The 6,083-nt window shown below is 40.7% G+C and overlaps 1 pseudogene; it reads right to left on the reverse strand.

Annotated features, from left to right (window-relative positions):
* Positions 1-4,459: 4,459 nt before the first annotated feature.
* Positions 4,460-5,347, reverse strand: LOC117716019 (T-complex protein 11 homolog pseudogene; annotated as a pseudogene).
* Positions 5,348-6,083: the final 736 nt, after the last annotated feature.

The raw sequence follows: 6,083 nt of genomic DNA on the forward strand, positions 1-6,083 counted from the left end.
CTTTTCCAGGATATAACCCAAGATACCACATTGTATTTGAACCATCACATTCTAAAATGTCACACACACAATACTCTCTGGGATAAGATGAATAAAGACAGGGAATAAAGACATGGCCCAGTAATAAAGAACACTTACTGCCTTTGCACCACCCACAAAAAATGGCTCAAAAAATTCTGTAACTAACTTTAGTCCCAGAGACTCTGATGCCCAGTTCTGACCTCCACAGGTATCAGGCAAACATACACACATTCATGCAAACACTCATACACGTAAAGATAAGTCTTAAAAAAGAAGAGAAGATGGGAAGACAGAGAGGAAGGAAGAGGAGAAAGAGGATGGGGGAGGAAGAAGGAGAAGAAGAAGAGATACACGGGAACATTTATTATAGTAAATGGATCTATTCATAAGGAAAAGATAGTAATTGTAAAATATAGAAGGTTAATAACTAAGCTTTAAAACTGATAAAGAAAATTTTGTTAAAGACCAAGTAGGCAGATTTACAGTCAAATGTAGAAAGATTCATTTTCTTTTATTAAATTGACAAAAACCTGTAAGCATGTAGACTATCTGGGAAAAAAAATTTAAGAACGTTAACCTAATGGGCTTTTAGGGAACAGTTTGGAACTGTACTACCCTAGTGGTAAAAATAAAATAAAAACAAAAGTAAAACCTTCTGTTTTCAAAAGAACACAAACCCATGCAAAGCTGTCCCTCAAAACTGCAAGAGAGATAAAGGTATGCTCAAACAATAGCCAAGAGAGCACATACTCACCAAACCTGTTCTACAAGCAAGATTAAAGGATGGTCTTCCACATAGGGAGGGACCCATGACTCCAGCTGTATATGTAGGGGAGGATGGCCTTGTCTGGCATAGTTGGGAGAGGAGATTCTTGGTCCCATGAAGGACGAATACTGAGGGGGGGGGATGTGAGGGTGGGAAGGTGGGAGTTGGGGGGGTAGGTGGGGACACAGCCTCATAGAAGCATGAGGAGGGGGATGGGATAGGAGGTTTCTGGGTGGTGGGGGGAAGTGGGGTAAGGGGATAAAATCTGAAATGTAAATATAATACCCAATTTTTAAAAATGGAAAAATAAATAAATAAATAAATAAAGGATGCTCTTCAAACAAAGATACTAAAGACGCAGGCTAGAATGTATACTATTCACCAGAAAGACTATATGGGCAAATTTAGAATGTTTTAGGATTGCAAACATGGGGCATAAATGTTTATATTTTTATAGAGAGACTAGAATGTGAAATAAGTTAAAACAGTAACTCCATTAATATGTTGAGATAAGTAGACAAAAATATTTAAAAATGGAACAGAATATTTAAAATGTGAGGAAAATGCAGTGCAATGCTAGAGTTTTTAAATAGTATTTTCTCTCTCTTTTTAAAAATTTCTCTTAATTGTTAATTTACTATCATTTTGTTTTTGTGATGAGAAAAATATGCATTTGGAATTAGCCAGCTGGACTCAATTTGGATTATCTCAATTTTGTTAGCAACACCTAAAAACATTATAAACAAGAACCAGTAAGACACATACCCTTCATCCTAACAGGACTGATCAGGGTATTGGTCTTGACCCTGTCGATGTAATACAATATCTTCACTGCTGATTTGATCTGATATGCTTGTTAGTCTTGCTATCCACAATTAACACAGTATGTTGTGTTAAAATAATTCAAGGGTCAAGAGGGAACTTTATGGTGTATCACTCACAGTGGACAAGCTTGTTTCACCTGAAGGAACTCTTCCAAAAGTGTCTGGGCTTCCTCCACAGACGCTGTGTCTTGGACTGGTAGCCCACTTTTTATGGCTGTAAGCTCAATGGCAGAACTCTTGCCTGTTTGCCTCCCAATACTTAAAAAGAAAATGGGAAAACAAGAAAATAAATAGATGGCTTTTTTTCAAAGAGATTTTTCTTTTAAATCTTTGGGTAGATTAAGAAAAAAGAAAGTGAGATGGTACATATCACTAATCCCAGCACTTGAGAGGCTGAGGTGGGAGAACTGTGAGTTCAACCCAGACTTTATAGCAGTTCTTGCCAGGGAAAGCATGAAGAAAGAATAAAAGGAAGAATGATTAAATAAATGACATAGATAGAATTGGAAACATCTGAAATGATACCACAGAAACTAAAAGTCATATTGGAGCATATTATAAACATCTATATACAAACACAGCCTAGAGGATAAAGATAAGTCCCTGAGCACATAACTTTACCAATATTGAATTACAAAAATTAGAAAACTCTAACACCTCACTAGTAAGAAATTAAATTGAATCAGAAAAGAAAGTGTCTTCCATCAAAGAGAGGAACTAGGTGTGTTCATTGCTGAATTCTATCAAACGCTTAGAGAAAAATGAATAAGAATTTTTCTCAAAAATGTTAAGAGGAAGAGAATTCTTTCAAGCTTATCTTATGAGTTTACACAAATATCATGAGATTGTACATGTAGGTACAAACATACATACACACATCAAAACATTAGCAAATATATTATAAAACCACCTTTAAAAGATTATCATCGACAGGAAGTGGTGGCACTCGCCTTTAATCCCAGCACTTGGGAGGCAGAGGCAGGTGGATTTCTGAGTTCAAGGCCAGCCTGGTCTACAGAGTGAGCCAGGGCTACACAGAGAAACCCTGTCTCGGGAAAAAAAAAAAAAAAAAAAAAAAAGATTATCATCATGATTAAACAGGTTTCATTCAGGGATGCAAGAATGGTCTAATATATATGAATATATGTTATTTACCATATCAACAGAATTTAGGACAAAATAACATATGATCTCAGTAGATAAAAAAAAAAATACATTTCATAAAACTCGGCATTCTTTCCATAGTGAAAAACTGCACAACATCAGAAATGCCATCTTCTGTCGTCATCGTGTGGCTAACATCAAATTGAGGAAAAGCTGAAAGCTTTCTAAGCTTTAGAAAAAAGTGATTTTTTTTTATCACTTTTGTGTGTTTGCTTGTCTCTGTCAGTACAGCATCAAAAATTGTAGCTAGAGCAATAAAAAAAAAAGTGAAGAGAGTCCAAATGAGAAACAAGGAAGCAAAACAGCCACTTGTGACACTTATGACATCATCATAACGATATAAAAACCCTGGAGAAACTGTCTAAAAATATTAAAATATTCTAAATCAAATGACACAAAATCAACATGCAAAAGTCAAAAGTATTTCTGTACATACATACCAATTATCTAAACAAAAAGAAATCAAGTAAGTATTGTACTTAAAATAACAATAAACATAAACCATTTAACTCCCATGAGATGGCTAAGCAGTTAAAGACACTGGCTACATGAGTGTGGTGATCTGAGTTCCAACCCTGGAGACTACAGTGAAAGCAGAGGAGCAGGCAAAAAAAATGAACCAGCAAAACCTCCACTGTCAACTTGACTGGCTTTAGAATTACCTAGGTAACATACAGCTGGGCAAATGTGTGAGGGTGTTTACAGAGGTTAAACAGAAGAGGAGAGATGCACACATAGCTGAGGGCACAGATGAATGAAAAGGGGGAAGGAGAAAGCAAGCTAAGTGTGAGTATTCATCTCTTTCTGCTTCCTGACTGCAGACTCAATGTCACCAGCAGCCTTAGGCTCCCACTGCCATGTTTTCTCTGCTATGATAGAATGGTCCTACCTAAACTCTTTCATCACAGCAATGAGAAAAGTAACTAATACACCAGCCAAGAAGTATGCTTGTAGATAATCAAGTAATATATCTTGCAATACCAACCAGAGAAAAGTCTTCAGGACCTTGGAGTAGAGAAGAGGTTTGGAGTTGGGCAACCGAAGCACAGTGAACACAGAAATGGACAACTAAGATTATATCTAGCTTAAAGCTTCTATAAAAGACATAATCAACTGAGTAGAGAGATAATCTACAGAGTGGAGAGCGATATATATAAATTATACACACTGCGTGTAATTAATACACAGAACTCACAAGGACACAGGCCTATCTCTTTAATGTCACATCTTTCTATTCTAAATGCCACATTTACACCATTCACACAACATGCACACACACACACACACACACACACACACACACAGGGACACACGTGGACACATGAACATATGCATACACTCACATAGACATTAGATCTAGGATACTGCTCCTTTTGGAGGTATAGCTTTAGGTATTCACACTCAGCACAAAAAACCCTTGTGAAAACCCTTCCTTCCTTCCTTCCTTCCTTCCTTCCTTCCTTCCTTCCTTCCTTCCTTCCTTTTTTTTTCCCTTCAGAAGTTTATTATGGACTGGGTTTGGGCCAGTTGTTTACTGTTTACATGTTTGCTCCCTACAGCCCTGGTGTGCTGGTGGGGGTTAGGGGTAGAGGGGCCCCACTGCTCTGCTGCTCACTGGTGATGTTATCCCAGGAAGATGGGCTTTCTCCTGGGTCCAAGGTGGCAAGGCTCCGAACCAATGCCATCAGAGAGACCCGACTTTGGTGGTCAGAGTCTGGGCTGGGGAGATGAGGTATTTTAAGATCTCAGTGTAATAAGGGGCAAACACCTGCTGATTGTGATGTGTCCGGCTGACAAACTTCTGGCCCAGTTCTGCCAGCTCTGCTTCAGTCAGAGTGAGGCCCCCAGGAAGGTTGAAGAGAGATGGCTGCAAACCCAGAACAAAGCTTGAAGCTGCTTTGGATCTGCTGATCAATGATGCTGCAGACTGACTTTTCCTTTTTGGCAATGTTCTGGAGTTGTCCCATCTGAGATACTGTATTCTTGTTGCTCAGAGCAGCCAGGCCCATGTTCTTGAGACTCTGGTGGATTTCCTGGTTCACCTGCTCACTCACAGTCTGCATTACCTCCTCGGTCCTGGAGTTGAAATCCTCCATCTGGGTCTTAGTGATTCGTTTTAGCTTATCCACAAACTAGGGTGAGCCAAACAGAATACTGCCAGAGAAGCTACTGGCCACCAGGCAAGACGGAGGCAACTATGGCTGGCTGGTTCTTCTGCTACTCTAGCTCCTGCAGCTGGGTTCTTTCCTCCAGCAGGGTCTCAGGAAACTTCATTCTCAGGGTCCTAGGTGAGAAGGTCCAGGAATCCCTGAGACAGCACCGTTGCAGGACTGAGCGGCTCTGGGACTGCAGCATCACTGGGAGACAGGTCAGCACTCCTGTGTATCAGAGCAGCTTTAGAAGGGGCAATGAGCTGTGTGGCTGCTTGGGTGAGCCACTTTGTGGTGTGGTTGAGGAGGCTGGGCTCTTTGTTGAGGTGCTCCTGGAACTGAGCCCGCTCAAACTGGATGGAGTGTTCCTGCAGCTGGGGCTGGAAGCTCTGAATGGTGTAGTTCACCATATGCATTTTCATCTGTCCCAGGACCTGAAAGATCCCCCGTAGTGTCTTATACAAAGGGTCCTGTCAAGCCAAGGATAACCCAAAGGTCCTTTTGGAAGAAGTGAGAACCAATAGGCCAAGGAGGAGCAAGAAGACAGTCTAGACAATGGCTGTCCAGTGTCTGTCTGCTGGCCCTTCCCAGCTCAGCCCAGAGTAGGCTGGTGAACTGCAATTAGTGTCACACCTCAGCAGCCAGACAGGGTCTGCAATGTTTTCAAGTCTCTGCACAGCTTCTTCGCAGACTGGCGCACACAGCAAGACCATCATGATGAGGATGTACTTGGAGAGGTAGGAGGTTCAAGTCCCCACGGTCAGCTTGCTGATGGAGGAAGTCCGTGTCCAGCGCTTCCTCTATCTCATTCCACAGGTGGCTCTGCCTTAGTAGGAGCAGGGACAACAGAAATTTTTATTTATATTTTTTTTGTGATTTTTTTCAAGACAGGCTTTTTCTGTGCAGCTCCAGCTAGCCTCAAAGAACTGCCTGCCTCTGCCTCCCAAATGTTTAGAATTCCTTTCTTTCTCTTTATGACCACACTCACCCAAATTTTAAAATCCACAGTTTGCTCTTTGTTCTCTTGTTTTCATAATGCCCAAGAGCTTGTATTGCTCTTCAACAATTTAATCAAATTTAATTTGATTTGGGGGGCTGGGATCAGGTCAGTGCTTGATAGCTTTTCTGAGCTCAGGAAGACTTCCTTTTGGTGGCTTA

Source organism: Arvicanthis niloticus, chromosome 10 (assembly GCF_011762505.2).
Source record: "Arvicanthis niloticus isolate mArvNil1 chromosome 10, mArvNil1.pat.X, whole genome shotgun sequence".
In the NCBI taxonomy this organism is placed as follows: Eukaryota; Metazoa; Chordata; class Mammalia; order Rodentia; family Muridae; genus Arvicanthis; species Arvicanthis niloticus.